The sequence below is a fragment of the Bos mutus genome, chromosome 15, assembly GCF_027580195.1.
Source record: "Bos mutus isolate GX-2022 chromosome 15, NWIPB_WYAK_1.1, whole genome shotgun sequence".
Lineage (NCBI taxonomy): Eukaryota > Metazoa > Chordata > Mammalia > Artiodactyla > Bovidae > Bos > Bos mutus.
The window spans coordinates 79,058,181-79,076,196 of NC_091631.1; the positions used below are offsets into that span (position 1 = coordinate 79,058,181).

Genomic DNA, 18,016 nt, shown 5'->3' on the forward strand with positions numbered 1-18,016 from the left:
TTCAAATTCTAAGTTTAGTCTTAGATTAGACACTATATTCACTTAAGCCTTTTCCCATCCTTAAAACTGCATTCCAACTCAGCTATTTAAAATACTAAAACCTGATGCTGTTTAAGTGCTGCACTCAATATGCCAGCAAATTTGGAAAACTCAGCAGTAGTCACAGGACTGGAAAAAGTCAGTTTTCATTCCAATCCCAAAGAAGGGAACTGCCAAAGAATGTTCAAACTACTGTACAATTGTGTTCATTTCACATGTTAGTAAAGTTCATATTAAGAGCTGGTGGTCCAGTAGTGTCTGACTCTTTGCAACCCCATGAACTAGAGCCTACCATGCTCCTCTGTTCATGAAATTCTACAGGCAAGAATATTGGCATGGGTTCCCATTCCCTTCTCCAGGGGATCTTCCAACCCTGGGATTAAACCCAGGTCTCCAGCATTGGCAGAAGGATTCTTTACATCTCAGCCACTAGGAAAGTCTATGCTAACAAGGTACTGATCAAAATACTTCCAGCTAGGCTTCAACAATTTGTGAACTCAGAACTTCCAGGCATTCAAGCTGAATTTAGAAAAGGCAGAGGAATCAGAGATCAAATCGACAACATCAGTTGAATCATAGAAAAAGTAAGCAAAAAATTGAAAAAATAAATCTACTTATGTTTCATTGACTATGCTAAATACATGATTGTGTGGATCACAACAAACTGGTAAATTCTGAAAGAAATGAGAATCCCAGAGTACTTTACCTATCTCCTGAGAAATCTGTACACAGGTCAAGAAGCAACAGTTACAACTGGAGATGGTTCTAAAGTGGGAAAAGAGCCATTCAAGGTTGTATATTGTCGTGCTGCTTATTGAACTTCTGTGCAGAGTACATTATATGAAATGCTGGGATGGATGAATCACAAGCTGGAATCAAGATTTTCAGGGGAGATATCAACAACCACAGATCTGCAGATAATACCACTCTAATGGCAGAAAGTGAAAAGGAACTAAAGAGCCTCTTTAAGAGGGTGAAAGGAAAGAGTGGAAAAAGCTGGCTTAACATTAAACATTCAAAAGAGTAAGAGCATAGCCTCTGGTCCCATTACTTCATGGCAAATACATGGGGAAAATGTGTAAATGGTCAGAGTTTATTTTCTTGGGTTTCAAAATCACTGTAGCAGTGGTGTTGTGCAGCCATAATGACTGATAATGGTGATTGCAGCCATGAAATTAAAAGACGCTTGCTCCTTGGAAGAAAAGCTATGACAAATCTAGACAGTGTATTAAAAATCAGAGACATCACATTGCTGACAAAGGTCCATATAGTGAAAACTATGTTTTTTCCAGCAGTCACGTATGGATGTGAGATTTCAACCATATAGAAGGCTGAGTGCTGAAGAATTGACACTTTTAAACTGTACTGTTGGAGAAAACTCTTGAGAGTCCTTTGGACTCCAAAGACATCAAACCAGTCAGTCCTAAAGGGGGAAATCAATCCTGAATATTCATTGGAAGGATTGATGATGAAGCTGAAGCCCCAATAATTTGGCCATCTGATGTGAAAAGCCAACTCATTAGAAAAGACTCTGATATTGCGAAAGTTTGAGGGAAGGAGGAGACAGGGACGACAGAGGATGAGATGGTAGGATGGTATCACTGACTCAATGTACATGAGTTTGAACAAACTCTGGGAGATAGTGAAGGACAGAGAAATCTGTCATGCTGCAGCACATGGGGTCACAAAGAATCAGACATAACTTAGGAACAACATCTGAATTACTCTCATCTATTAGTCACAAGACAGAATGAATTAAGTGCTAATTATATCATTTTCTAGGCTTAGATATTGTGAGAAAAGTTCTGTTTCTAATGAATGGGAGACAACCCTGCATAACTCTGTAAACACAAGCACCCCTGTACCATGCTCAGACATTACTAAATGTCCAGATTATTGACAAAATAGTTTCAGTTAATCACTATATTTGAGAAAGTGACATTCATTGAGAAGGAATATGTGTTGGAGTGCTCTAGCCAGAGAATCTTAGACTCATAAAGACATTAATAATGTAGAATAAGGTATTCTACATTACCTTATTGCATTATATCTTTGTGCATTTTTCACCTGCATAAAAGAGCACTGCAGGTTTCCCCAATTTTCAGAAAGTTCACCTTAGACAATTGGTTTTTACAAAGACCAACATTTGTACTTGTTTTCACTAATGGAAATAAATCTAAAGGGGATTTTTATTTTATAAAAAGAAATCCATTATCATACTAAAATTGGTGTGTTTCTACAATATTTTTTCATCTTTTATTGAAGTATAGTTAATTTATAATGCTATGTTACTTTCAGGTGTACACTAAAGTGGTAATGTGGTTCATATATATATATATTTTTTATATATATATATATATATGAATATATATATATATATAGAATCTGAGAAAGAACACATATGTGTGTGATTGAGTATGTGTGTTCTTTATTGGATCATTTTCCATTATAAGTTACCATTACTATAGCAATGCTGGTTGTTTGTAAAAGTAATGTGGCATACCTTGAACTTTCACAAAAAGAAAAAGAAAAGAAAAAAAAAAAAACAAAAACAGAAAGTTGTACTGCTGAAGTATATAATGCTACATGTGAGAGAAGCCTGAAACAAGTTGGACACCATTTTCTTGAAGGACAAAGTGAATCATTAAGACTGCAGTCAATTTTCTTATCTATAGATCCAAGTATGCTATAGACAATCATGTTTCATTTGTAAGAAACTAAGACTGAGTTTTTATGTCCTAGATTGGAAGTTTGTATGGAAGCTGTTGGCTTCCCAGTGGCCCAGTGGTAAAGAATCATCCTGCCAAGCCAAAGATGTGGGTTCAGTCCCTGGGTTGGGAAGATCCCCTGAAGAAGGATATGGCAACCCACTCCAGTATTCTAGCCTGGGAAATCCCATGGACAGAGGAGCCTGGTGGGCTGCAGTCCACAGGGCCACAAAGAGTCAGACATGACTCAGGGACCAAACAGCAGCAGCCAAGGAAGTTGAATTCCAGTGTAATAGCTCCTGACCCACTTTATGGAGGAAAAACAAGTGATGTGAGGCAAGTAAATTACTAAATCTCTCATCTTCAATTTGCTTCCTTGTTAAATGGAGATAATGATAATAATAACTATAATGATAATGGAACCACTAGTTTAGTACATGTATAAGTCAACTGAAGTGAATGTGCCTGATAGATAAGAGGTTCTTTCATGTAAATATGTGTATCAGACCTAAAAGAGCTACAACTTTGGAACTAAACCATAAACTTTGGTCTTGATATTAGTGAAAGATGCTTAACCTTTTTAACAATGGTTCTTCAAGTCTTGATCTGGAAAATGGAAATATTTTCTTTATATTCAAGAAAATCTGTGAACCATAGGCTTATTGAAGAAAATAGAGTAAATTAAGAGTAACTTCAAAATTTATTCTGCACTTTTTGTTTTAATAATTTTAGACTATGAATTATTATTTCTTCCTTTTGTGGTTGTCACTCATTTTGCTTTGGGTAAATTCATTGTGCAAATAAAAATTCAGGTGTTATTCCTTCTCTCAACTGTCTCTCCACTGTGTACCTACCTAAGAATTTCTATCCTTTGTTTTTGTTACCACAGGCTAAGCAAAAATAGGAGTTCTGCCATCATAGTCCTATGACAATGTGCATTTCATCCAAAGACATATATGAAGAACTTGGTAAAGTACCAGTGAGGCTCTGGAAAAACACATATTCTACAGTCACCAAACTGGGTGTTTATAGCTATTCTTTCCATTGCCAATTCTGAAGGTATGAACATGAACGCTGAAACACTGGGAAAGTACATTAAAGATATCAATATTAAATAAACAGCAATTGCTAGTTTCTGGGTCTTTTTTCTTTATTGTTTTTGTTAGTGACATGGAAATTTTCTTAGATGGCATTCAAACTTTACAACAGGTATAACCCTTCCTAAGTATTTAACTCATCACTTTCTAGGCACTATGAACAGCCTAAGTTACTCTCCTTGTCAACAAAACTTTCACTGCATTTTTCACCTCTGCATTTCTAACTGTGTAAATGATAGGATTTAACATAGGAGTGAGAATTGCAAAGAACACAGACACCCACTTGTCCACAGGGTAAGTGGTCACAGGATGCATGTAGGTGAATGTACAAGGGGCGAAAGAGAGCACCACTACTGTAAAGTGGGAGCCACATGTAGAGAGGGCCTTGAGCCTTCCTTCAGAGCCATGGGATTTCAGGGAGCTCAGGATTACTGTGTAGGAGATGAGGAGCAGGAAAAAATGAGCAAGCACATGGCCCCAGTGTTAGCTGCTACCATGATTCCAAGCGTGTAGGTGTGGCTGACGGATAGTTTTAACAGTGAGAAGAAATTACACATAAAGTGGTCAATAAGATTTGAGGCACATAAGGTCAAGTCCATGGTGAAAAGAACCTACACGATGGCATTCAGGATCCCCCCAGTCCAGGCCACCACCACCAGGAGTTGGCAGACCCCCTGTCGAATAATGGTTGTGTAGTGCAGAGGCTTGCAGATGGCCATGTAGCAGTCATAGGACATGACAGTGAGGACGATGGGTTGCTGATGCTCTCAGGAAGTGCTCCATAAAGAGCTGAGTCAGGCAGCCATCCCAGGAGATGGTTCTCCTCCAGTGCAGCAGGTCATAAGGGTGGTGTCATCTACATGTCTGATGTTTATGATATTTCTCCCAGAAATCTTGATTCCAGCTTGTGCTTCATCCAGCTCAGCATTTGGCATGATGTACTCTGCATATAAGTTAAATAAGCAGGGTGACAATATACAGCCTTGACCTACTTCTTTCCCAATTTGGAACCAGTTCTTTGTTCCATTTCCAATTCTAACTGTTGCTTCTTACCTGCATACAGATTTCTCAGGATGCAGGTAAGGTGGTTTATTTCTTTAAGAATTTTCCAGTTTACTGTGATACACACAGTCAAAGGCTTTAGTGTAGTCAATGAAGCAAGAGTAGATGTTTTTCTGAAATTCTTTGGAAACGAACCATATGCTTTTTTTGTTGCAATTTATAAAAGGTGTTTACTCTTCTTGTTTCAAATGGTTCCTCAAATCTTGCTATGAAGATGAAAACATTTCTATTATATTCAAGAAAAATGTGAACCATGAGGATATTTAAGAAAATAAAAGACAATTAAGGTTAATTTAAAAATCCCTGTATAATGTTTGTGCCAAAAAAAAAAAATAATTGTAGATAGATTGTGAATTATTCCTCCTAATGTAAGTGTCTCTCTTTTGACTTTGATGATTTCATAGTGCAGAAAAAAATTCATCTGTGATTCCCTTATTCAATTGCCCCTTCCCTTGGTATTTATCGAACAATTTTTATCCCTTATTTGTTTTATTTTATTTTTTATTTATTTTTTTTTATTTTTTTTTATTCTTCCAATTTTATTTTATTTTTAAACTTTACATAATTGTGTATTAGTTTTGCCAAATATCAAAATGAATCCGCCACAGGTATACATGTGTTCCCCATCCCGAACCCTCCTCCCTCCTCCCTCCCCATACCATCGCTCTGGGCCGTCCCAGTGCACCAGCCCCAAGCATCCAGCATCATGCATCGAACCTGGACTGGCAACTCGTTTCCTACATGATATTTTACATGTTTCATTGCCATTCTCCCAAATCTTCCCACCCTCTCCCTCTCCCACAGAGTCCATAAGACTGTTCTATACATCAGTGTCTCTTTTGCTGTCTCGTACACCGGGTTATTGTTACCATCTTTCTAAATTCCATATATGCGTTAGTATACTGTATTTATGTTTTTCCTTCTGGCTTACTTCACTCTGTATAATAGGCTCCAGTTTCATCCACCTCATTAGAACTGATTCAAATGTATTCTTTTTAATGGCTGAGTAATACTCCATTGTGTATATGTACCACAGCTTTCTTATCCATTCATCTGCTGATGGACATCTAGGTTGCTTCCATGTCTTGGCTATTATAAACAGTGCTGCGATGAACATTGGGGTACACGTGTCTCTTTCCCTTCTGGTTTCCTCAGTGTGTATGCCCAGCAGTGGGGTTGCTGGATCATAAGGCAGTTCTATTTCCAGTTTTTAAGGAATCTCCACACTGTTCTCCATAGTGGCTGTACTAGTTTGCATTCCCACCAACAGTGTAAGGGGTTCCCTTTTTCTCCACACCCTCTCCAGCATTTATTATTTGTAGACTTTTGGATGCAGCCATTCTGACTGGTGTGAAATGGTACCTCATAGTGGTTTTGATTTGCATTTCTCTGATAATGAGTGATGTTGAGCATCTTTTCATGTGTTTGTTAGCCATCTGTATGTCTTCTTTGGAGAAATGTCTATTTAGTTCTTTGGCCCATTTTTTGATTGGGTCGTTTATTTTTCTGGAGCTGAGCTGTAGGAGTTGCTTGTATATTTTTGAGATTAGTTGTTTGTCGGTTGCTTCATTTGCTATTATTTTCTCCCATTCTGAAGGCTGTCTTTTCACCTTGCTAATAGTTTCCTTTGATGTGCAGAAGCTTTTAAGGTTAATTAGGTCCCATTTGTTTATTTTTGCTTTTATTTCCAATATTCTGGGAGGTGGGTCATAGAGTATCCTGCTGTGATGTATGTCAGAGAGTGTTTTGCCTATGTTCTCCTCTAGGAGTTTTATAGTTTCTGGTCTTACGTTTAGATCTTTAATCCATTTTGAGTTTATTTTTGTGTATGGTGTTAGAAAGTGGTCCAGTTTCATTCTTTTACAAGTGGTTGACCAGATTTCCCAGCACCACTTGTTAAAGAGATTGTCTTTAATCCATTGTATATTCTTGCCTCCTTTGTCGAAGATAAGGTGTCCATATGTGCGTGGATTTATCTCTGGGCTTTCTATTTTATTCCATTGATCAATATTTCTGTCTTTGTGCCAGTACCATACTGTCTTGATAACTGTGGCTTTGTAGTAGAGCCTGAAGTCAGGTAGGTTGATTCCTCCAGTTCCATTCTTCTTTCTCAAGATCGCTTTGGCTATTCGAGGTTTTTTGTATTTCCATACAAATTGTGAAATTATTTGTTCTAGCTCTGTGAAGAATACTGTTGGTAGCTTGATAGGGACTGCGTTGAATCTATAAATTGCTTTGGGTAGTATACTCATTTTCACTATATTGATTCTTCCAATCCATGAACATGGTATATTTCTCCATCTATTAGTGTCCTCTTTGATTTCTTTCACCAGTGTTTTATAGTTTTTTCTATATATAGGTCTTTAGTTTCTTTAGGTAGATATATTCCTAAGTATTTTATTCTTTCCGTTGCAATGGTGAATGGAATTGTTTCCTTAATTTCTCTTTCTGTTTTCTCATTATTAGTGTATAGGAATGCCAGGGATTTCTGTGTGTTGATTTTATATCCTGCAACTTTACTGTAGTCAGTGATTAGTTCTAGTAATTTTCTGGTGGACTCTTTAGGGTTTTCTATGTAGAGGATCATGTCATCTGCAAATAGTGAGAGTTTTACTTCTTCTTTTCCAATTTGGATTCCTTTTATTTCTTTTTCTGCTCTGATTGCTGTGGCCAAAACTTCCAAAACTATGTTGAATAGTAATGGTGAAAGTGGGCACCCTTGTCTTGTTCCTGACTTTAGAGGAAATGCTTTCAATTAATGTTTGCTGTGGGTTTGTCATATATAGCTTTTATTGTGTTGAGGTATGTTCCTTCTATTCCTGCTTTCTGGGGAGGTTTTATCATAAATGGGTGTTGAATTTTGTCAAAGGCTTTCTCTGCAACTATTGAGATAATCATATGGTTTTTATTTTTCAATTTGTTAATGTGGTGTATTACATTGATTGATTTGCGGATATTGAAGAATCCTTGCATCCCTGGGATAAAGCCCACTTGATCATGGTGTATGATCTTTTTAATGTGTTGTTGGATTCTGATTGCTAGAATTTTGTTAAGGATTTTTGCATCTATGTTCATCAGTGATATTGGCCTGTAGTTTTCTTTTTTTGTGTGGCATCTTTGTCAGGTTTTGGTATTAGGGTGATGGTGGCCTCATAGAATGAGTTTGGAAGTTTACCTTCCTCTGCAATTTTCTGGAAGAGTTTGAGCAGGATAGGTGTTAGCTCTTCTCTAAATTTTTGGTAGAATTCAGCTGTGAAGCCGTCTGGACCGGGGGCTTTTGTTTGCTGGAAGATTTTTGATTACAGTTTCAATTTCCATACTTGTGATGGGTCTGTTAAGATTTTCTATTTCTTCCTGGTCCAGTTTTGGAAAGTTGTACTTTTCTAAGAATTTGTCCATTTCTTCCACGTTTTCCATTTTATTGGCATATAATTGTTGATAGTAGTCTCTTATGATCCTTTGTATTTCTGTGTTGTCTGTTGTGATCTCTCCATTTTCGTTTCCAATTTTGTTGATTTGATTTTTCTCCCTTTGTTTCTTGATGAGTCTGGCTAATGGTTTGTCAATTTTATTTATCCTTTCAAAGAACCAGCTTTTGGTTTTGTTGATTTTTGCTATGGTCTCTTTTGTTTCTTTTGCATTTATTTCTGCTCTAATTTTTAAGATTTCTTTCCTTCTACTAACCCTGGGGTTCTTCATTTCTTCCTTTTCTAGTTGCTTTAGGTGTAGAATTAGGTTATTTATTTGACTTTTTCCTTGTTTCTTGAGGTGTGCCTGTATTGCTATGAACTTTCCCCTTAGGACTGCTTTTACCGTGTCCCACAGGTTTTGGGTTGTTGTGTTTTCATTTTCATTCGTTTCTATGAAAATTTTGATTTCTTTTTTGATTTCTTCTGTGATTTGTTGGTTATTCAGCAGAGTGTTGTTCAGCCTCCATATGTTGGAATTTTTAATAGTTTTTCTCCTGTAATTGAGATCTAATCTTATTGCATTGTGGTCAGAAAAGATGCTTGGAATGATTTCTATTTTTTTGAATTTACCAAGGCTAGCTTTATGGCCCAGGATGTGATCTATCCTGGAGAAGGCTCCATGTGCACTTGAGAAAAAGGTGAAATTCATTGTTTTGGGATGAAATGACCTATAGATATCAATTAGGTCTAACTGGTCTATTGTATCGTTTAAAGTTTGTGTTTCCTTGTTAATTTTCTGTTTAGTTGATCTATCCATAGGTGTAAGTGGGTATTAAAGTCTCCCACTATTATTGTGTTATTGTTAATTTCTCCTTTCATACTTGTTAGCATTTTGTCTTACGTACTGTGGTGCTCCTGTGTTGGGTGCATATATATTTATAATTGTTATATCTTCTTCTTGGATTGATCCTTTGATCATTATGTAGTGACCTTCTTTGTCTCTTTTCACAGCCTTTGTTTTAAAGTCTATTTTATCTGATATGAGTATTGCTACTCCTGCTTTCTTTTGGTCCCTATTTGCATGGAAAATCTTTTTCCAGCCCTTCACTTTCAGTCTGTATGTGTCCCCTGTTTTGAGGTGGGTCTCTTGTAGACAACATATGTAGGGTCTTGTTTTTGTATCCATTCAGCCAGTCTTTGTCTTTTGGTTGGGGCATTCAACCCATTTACATTTAAGGTAATTACTGATAAGTATGTTCCCGTTGCCATTTACTTTATTGTTTTGGGTTCGAGTTTATACACCATTTTTGTGTTTCCTGTCTAGAGAATATCCTTTAGTATTTGTTGAGAGCTGGTTTGGTGGTGCAGAATTCTCTCAGCTTTTGCTTGTCTGAAAAGCTTTTGATTTCTCCTTCATACTTGAATGAGATCCTTGCTGGGTACAATAATCTGGGCTGTAGGTTATTTTCTTTCATCATTTTAAGTATGTCTTGCCATTCCCTCCTGGCTTGAAGAGTTTCTATTGAAAGATCAGCTGTTATCCTTATGGGAATTCCCTTGTGTGTTATTTGTTGTTTTTCCCTTGCTGCTTTTAATATTTGTTCTTTGTGTTTGATCTTTGTTAATTTGATTAATATGTGTCTTGGGGTGTTTCTCCTTGGGTTTATCCTGTTTGGTACTCTCTGGGTTTCTTGGACTTGGGTGATTATTTCCTTCCCCCATTTTAGGAAGTTTTCAACTATTATCTCCTCAAGTATTTTCTCATGGTCTTTCTTTTTGTCTTCTTCTGGAACCCTATGATTCAATGTTGTAGCATTTAATATTGTCCTGGAGGTCTCTGAGATTGTCCTCATTTCTTTTAATTCGTTTTTCTTTTATCCTCTCTGATTCATTTATTTCTACCATTCTATCTTCTAATTCACTAATCCTGTCTTCTGCCTCTGTTATTCTACTATTTGTTGCCTCCAGAGTGTTTTTAATTTCACTTATTGCATTATTCATTATATATTGACTCTTTTTATTTCTTCTAGGTCCTTGTTAAACCTTTCTTGCATCTTCTCAATCCTTGTCTCCAGGCTATTTATCTGTGATTCCATTTTAGTTTCAAGATTTTGGATCAATTTCACTATCATTATTCGAATTCTTTATCAGGTAGATTCCCTATCTCTTCCTCTTTTGTTTGGTTTGGTGGGCATTTATCCTGTTCCTTTATCTGCTGAGTATTCCTCTGTCTCTTCATCTTGTTTAAATTGCTGAGTTTGGGGTGTCCTTTCTGTATTCTGGCAGTTTGTGGAGTTCTCTTTATTATGGCGTTTCCTCACTGTGTGTGGGTTTGTACAGGTGGCTTGTCAAGGTTTCCTGGTTAGGGAAGCTTGTGTCGGTGTTCTGTGGGTGGAGCTGTATTTCTTCTCTCTGGAGTGCAATGAAATGTCCAGTAATGAGTTATGAGATGTCTATAGTTTTGGGGTGATTTTGGGCAGCCTGTATCTTGAAGCTCAGGGCTGTGTTCCTTTGTTGCTGGAGAATTTGCTTGGTATGTCTTGCCCTGGAACTTATTGGCCCTTGTGTGGTGCTTGGTTTCAGTGTCGGTATGGAGGCATTTGATGAGCTCCTGTCAATGAATGTTCCTTGGAGTCAGGAGTTCCCTGGAGTCAGGGTTTGGACTTAAGTCTCCTGCTTCCGATTATCGGTCTTATTTTTACAGTAGTTTCAAAACTTCTCCTTCTATACAGCACCATTGATAAAACATCTACATTAAAGATGATAAGTTTCTCTACAGTGAGGGTCACTCAGAGAGGTTCACAGGGTTACATGGAGAAGAGAAGAGGGAGGAGGGAGTTAGAGGTGACCCAAATGAGATGAGGTGAATCAATAGTGGAGAGAGTGGGCTATCCAGTAGTCACTTCCTTATGTGCACTCCGCAACTGGACCACTCAGAGATGTTCACGGGGTTATACAGAGAAGAGAAGAAGGAGGAAGGTAACAGAGGTGGCCAGAAGGATAAAGGGGGGAATGAAAAGGAGGGAGACAGATCCAGCCAGTAATCAGTTCCTAAGTGTTCTCCACCATCTGGAACACACAGAAATTCACAGAGTTGGGTAGAGTAGAGAGGGGTTAGGGGGGGAGACACAGGCGACCTGGTGGAGAAAAAGGAGGGTCCAAAGGGAGAGAGAGCAGTCAAGCCAGTAATCTCACTCCCTAGTGAAAAATGGGTCCTGAAGATTGGGTCCTTAAAGGTACAAAATTGGTAACAAATACATAAAAGCAAAATTAAAAATCTAGAGTAGAGTTTGGAATTTCAAAAAATACGATGTTAAAAAAAGAAGAAGGAAAAGAAAGAGAGAAAGAATGAACAAACAAAAACAAACAAGGTCATGAAAATTATAAAGAAAGTACAGGTACAAAATTGATAACTAATACCAGAAAGCGAAAATTAAAAATCTAGAGTAGAGTTTGGAATTTCAAAAAAATACGATGTTAAAGAAAAGAAGAAGGAAAAGAAAGAGAGAAAAAACGAACAAACAAAAACAAACAAGGTCACGAAAATTATAAAGAAAGTACAGGTACAAAATTGATAACTAATACCAGAAAGCAAAAATTAAAAATCTAGAGTAGAGTTTGGAATTTCAAAAATACAATGTTAAAAAAAAAAAAAGAAGAAGAAGAAAAATAAAGAGAGAAAACAAACAAACAAATACGAACAATGTCACAAAAATTATAAAGAAAATACAGGTACAAAATTGATATCAAATACCAAAAAGCATAAATTAAAAATCTAGAGTAAAGTTTGGAATTTCAGATATACAATGTTATATAAAAGAAGAAGAGAAAGAAACAGAGAAGAAAAAAAAAAAAAAAAGTCACAGAAATTATATAAAAAAAAACTATAGGTACAAAATTGATAACATATACCAAAAAGCGAAAATTAAAAATCTAGAGTAGAGTTTGGAATTTCAAAAATACAATGTTAAAGAAAAGAAGAAAAAAACAAAAAACAAAAAAACAAAAAAATCAAGGTCAAAAAATTATAAAATATATATATATGAAGTTTGCTGAAGAAAAAAAAAATCGGGTTTTTTTTTTTTTTTTTTTTTGCAAAGTAATAGGTTATAAAAGTGAAAATTAAAGGAACAATAGAGGACTTAAAAATTTTTTTTTTTTTTTAGTTAAAAAAAAAAAAGAAAGAATGATCATAAAAATAATAAAAATATATCTAGGACTTTTTTTTTTTTTTTTTTTGTGGGTGTTGTGGGTTCAGTTCATTTTTGGCTAGTTCCTTGGTCAGATTTATATTTCTCAAGATCTATAGGCCCCTTCCTATGTAGTCCGTAGTAACCACAGGGTTTTGATCTATTGCCTGTAGCTTCCAAGGCGTTTCCCTCTGTTATATCTTCTTCCGTTTGCTAGTCTCTTCAGTATCTGGTTTCCGCCCTGACTCAAAGGGCACGGTGGAGGACACTTTTTTTTTTTTTTTTTTTTTTTTAGGCTTACTTGTTCAGTCGCTGTGGGGAGGGAGGGAGGATGCTGCAAACAAATAACACTGGCGTGGGCTCGCAGCGCCTCAGCCACCCTGGGTCTGCCCCCGCTCATGGCGCGTGTAGCCTCCCTGTCCACACTGCTCGGACTCTAGGTTGTTCCGCCGGGAACAATCCGAGGCTGGCCCTGGGCTGCATGCACCTCCCAGGTCCAAGCCGCTCAGGTTCAGGCACTCGGGTAGTCCTCAGAGGTGCAGACTCAGTTGGGCCTGCGTTTTGTGCTCTTCCCAGGTCCGAGCGCCAATTTGCTCTTCCCAGGCGAGCGCCAATGCTGCGACTTATCGCCTCCCCGCCACTCGGTTATCTGGATGTAAAACCGGCGCACCTTCTCAGGCAGATGTTGACCGTCCAGAACCCCAAGAAGTTTTAGTTAGCAAAGAAGCCTGCTTACAATTTTATAGATAATGTCTCTCTGGGGCTGCGATTGCCCCCTTCCGGCTCTGGCTGCCTGTCACCGGAGGGGGAAGGTCTGCAGCCGGCTATCTCTGTTCAGTCCTTTGTTTCGTGCGCGGGCCTGGCGGTCTTAGGTTAGGGCTGGCTTTTCGCGTGGTAGGTATCCCACAGTCTGGTTTGCTAGCCCAAATTATTTCGCTCAGATAGCGCTCAGGGTATTCAGGCCAGATTCTTACTCTCAGCGATGCAGCCCACGCCGCGCCTCCCTGCCCAGCCCCGGTTTGCTAATGGCAGATGCAGGCATCTGCGCTGCTTCTCTGCTGGGGGAGTTACCGTAGGGCTCGCAATCTGCGAGTTTTAAATTGTTTATTTATTTTTTCTCCCTGTTATGTTGCCCCCTGTGCTTCCAAAGCTCGGCACAGATTCGGCAGTGAGAAGGTTTCCTGATGTTCGGAAACTTCTCTCTTTTTAAGATTCCCTTCCCGGGACGGAACTCCGTCCCTCCCTCTTTTGTCTCTTTTTTTTGTTTGTTTTTATTATTTTTTCCTACCTCCTTTCGAAGAGTTGGGTTGCTTTTCTGGGTGCCTGATGTCCTCTGCCGGCATTCAGAAGTTGTTTTGTGGAATTTACTCGACGTTTAAATGCTCTTTTGACGAATTTGTGGGGGAGAAAGTGTTCTCCCCGTCCTACTCCTCCGCCATCTTGGCTCCTCCCTCCCTTATTTGTTTTACCACAAGCTAAACAAAACTAGAAAAAGTTCAGAGATCAATGGTCTATAGAAAAGTCAATTTTATCCAAGTAAGATAAATTTACTGGAAAATTCAGTAAAGTAGTAGTAACAGTGGAGAATAATAAACTCTACAAACATAAAACTAGTGGTTTATATTTTCTTTATTATTTATCTTGTGGCTATGAACATTAATATTGAAGTCTATGTGTGTGTGTGTGTTAGTCTCTAGAAACTATATTAAAATTTACAAAAATGCCTAAGATATGTCTGCTGTTGCTGCTAAGTCAAGTCAGTCGTGTCTGATTCTGTGCAACCCCATAGACGCCAGCCCACCAGGCTCCTCCATCCCAGGGATTCTCCAGGCAAGAACACTGGAGTGGGTTACCATTTCCTTCTCCAATGCATGAAAGTGAAAAGGGAAAGTGAAGTCACCCAGTCGTGTCCGACTCTTAGCGATCCCATGGACTGCAGCCTACCAGGCTCCTCCTTCCACGGGAGTTTCCAGGCAACAGTACTGGAGTGGGTCGCCAGTGCCTTCTCCAAAGATATGTCTCAGTTCAGTTCAGTTCAGTCACTCAGTCGTGTTTGATTCTTTGCAACCCCATGAATCGCAGCACACCATGCCTCCCTGGCCATCACCAACTCCCGGAGTTCATTCAGACTCACATCCATCAACTCAGTGATGCCATCCAGCCATCTCGTCCTCTGTCGTCCCCTTCTCTTCCTGCCTCCAATCCCTCCCAGCATCAGAGTCTTTTTGCATGAGGTGGCCAAAGTACTGGAATTTCAGCTTTAGCATCGTTCATTCCAAAGAACATCCAAGGCTGATCTCCTTCAGAATGGACTGGTTGGATCTCCTTGCAGTCCAAGGGACTCTCAAGAGTCTTCTCCAACACAACAGTTCAAAGGCATTAATTCTTTGGCGCTCAGCTTTCTTCACAGTCCAACTCTCACATCCATACATGACCACTGGAAAAGCAAAGCCTTGACTAGATGGACCTTTGTTGGCAAAGTAATGTCTCTGCTTTTCAATATGCTATCTAGGTTGGTCATAAGTTTTCTTCCAAGGAATAAACGTCTTAATTTTATGGCTGCAGTCACCATCTGCAGTGATTTTGGAGCCCATAAAAAAATGAAATCTGACTCTGTTTCCACTGTTTCCCCATCTATTTCCCGTGAAGTGATGGGACCAGATGTCATGATCTTTGTTTTCTGAATGTTGAGTTTTAAGCCAACTTTTTCACTCTTCTCTTTCATTTTCATCAAGAGGCCTTTTAGTTCCTCTTCACTTCCTGCATCTAGACAATACTAAATTATCAACAAATGTTAGTTTCAGAGCCTTTTTTTCTGTCAGTGTTCTGCAAAGTATTTTAGTTTCTATCACAATTTACAATAGGTTCAAGGATATCAATGCATATAAATCATCCTCTAATTGGCATCATGAACAGCTACATTACTGTCCTCTTCAACAAACTCCTCACAGCATTTTTCACCTCTGTTTCTCACTGTGTAAATGATAGGATTTAACGTGGGAGTGAGGATTGCAAAGAACACACTCACCAACTTGTCTTCAGGGTAACTGATCACTGGACGGGTATAGGTGAAAATACAAGGGATAAAATAGAGCACCACTACTGTAAAGTGGGAGCCACATGGGAGGGCCTTGTGCCATCCTTCAGATCCTTGGGATTTCAGGGAGCTCAGGATGACTATGTAGGAGATCAGCAGCATTAAAAACATAAGTAAGCACATGCCCCCACTGTTAGTGGCCACCACCATTCCCAGCCTGTAAGTGTTGCTGCAGGCAATTTCCAACAGTGAAAAGAAATCACATATGAAGTGATTAATGATATTGGGTCCACAGAAGGTCAAGTCCACAGTGAATAACATCTGCACGGTGGCATGCAGGATCCCCCCAGTCCAGGCCACCACCACCAGGAGCTGGCAGAGCCTCTATCTCATGATGGCCGTGTAGTGCAGAGGCTTGCAGATGTCCATGTAGCGGTCAGAGGCCATGGACATGATGAGGATGATGACCTCTGATGCTGCCAGAAAGTGCTCCAGAAAGGGTTGAGTCAGGCATCCAGCCCAGGAGATGGTTCTCCTCTGGTACAGCAGGTCAATGATCATTTTGGGGGTGGTGACAGAGCTGAAGATGCCATCTATGAAGGACAAGTGAGTGAGAAAGAAGTACATGGGAACTGAAAGTGTGGGGCTGAGGGAGATGGTGATGACAATGAACAGATTGGTGAGCACAGTGAACAGGAAAATGAACAAAAAGACAACAAAGAGTATTTTCTGCAAGGGTGGATTCTATGTGAGTCCCAAGAGAACAAATTCAGTCACATTGTTGGGAGCCATGAGATTCATTTATGAACTCCCACCTTCCTGGGGCCTGAATTGCCTACAAAGATATAAAGAATGATACTTGTTAATTAGGAAAGAGTTGTCTGAATGTCTTAGAACAAAAACAGAGCGGTTGCAGTGAATGTGGAGCATGTCCTTGATACTTCTGCCCCATAGTTGCTTTAATGTTATTATTTTTTTTAATTCTTCCTCCATGATGCTTTTTACCTCTTCAGACATCTAGTTTCTCTCACCTGTAAACACCTATCAGTCAACTTTTAATTTACTGAGAAAACATTGGGCTATGGGATCTGGATTCTTCTCCTGGCTCCAATTCCACATGAGTCTGACAAGTCATCTTAGTGCTCCATACTTCTGAGCCTTCCTTTTAGTCAATTTACAAATTGCAATTCTCAGATTCATCCTATAAGCCTACAGTTACCCCTCAGATGTAAGAGTTACTCCCTCTTCCATTAGAATTTGCATCTGAACTCTCAGCTCTTACTGTGGAAAGACATCATCAATAAATATCTGTCATAAGCAGGCATGTTAAAGATTATATATATATATATATATATATATATATATATATGTGTGTGTGTGTGTGTGTGTGTGTGTGTGTGTGTGTGTGTGTATACATATATAAAAGTCTTTGGCAACACATCCTCTCTGGTACCTATCAGAACACATATAGCATTCAACTGTGTTTCCTCACTTATCATAGTACCTGGCATAATATCTGTAATGCATGAAACCTATTAGATGATGATTAAATGCTTGGTGAATTGCCATTTCCATGGATAAGTATACAACTGCTTGTCCTACCCATAAACTTGGGAGAAATTTAAGTGTTCTCATTCTCCTGTTCTGTTTATCATTACTTGATGAGAAACAAGCTTTTGAAAGGAAGCTGCATTCCAATTTAGTAATTTCTGATACTCTTTCTGGGGTGAATGTGAAAATATTCTTGCCTCTAAGAAAGAGAATTTTACTGAGTCATTTTACTTTCAAGATGATTATGGCATTTATTAATTGATTTTTTTATTCTTTAAAACTTTGATCCACATACAATTTAACATTTTTATATTGTTGTAAAAATATAAAGTAAAGTACAGATTCAGTAGACATGGATAAAAAAACTCTTTCATAGGTGTTCAATACATAAGGATCTGTTAGGGAAAAGAAATCCTTATTTTCAAAGTTTTAAAATGAAAATTTCAATGTGGAGAACTAACTGAAATAGCTTGCCAGGTAAGATAAAGAGATAGATAATGCACTATACATATATACACAGACTAACACAAGTATATCAAATCTGTTGCATACTGGTAAATACTTATTCCAAGTTAATTCATTCAACAAATACCCTCTGAGCCACTAGGGAAGTCCCCAACAATATTTATTGGATACTTAATCTGTATTTTAATGTATGTATGTTTACACAGAGTGATAAAAAGAATCCATGTTAATTGCTCTTAACGCCTGATATTTTATTACCAAACAACAGCAGCTCATCCCACCATGATAGGAATGCTTTTCCCACTCCTTTATGTTTTTGCCAAATACATTCCTATGCCTTCCTCTCCAGTCTTTCCATACTAGCTATCATTCCTGTTTCCAGGATACTGCATTACTAATAGAATGAAAAATTGGGGATATACATTTCCCAAAAAAAGAGAAGAGAAACCATAAACAT

The 18,016-nt window shown here is 38.3% G+C and overlaps 1 pseudogene; it reads right to left on the bottom strand.

Moving 5' to 3' along the window:
- Positions 1-15,402: 15,402 nt before the first annotated feature.
- Positions 15,403-16,335, bottom strand: LOC102282695 (olfactory receptor 4C3D-like; annotated as a pseudogene).
- Positions 16,336-18,016: the final 1,681 nt, after the last annotated feature.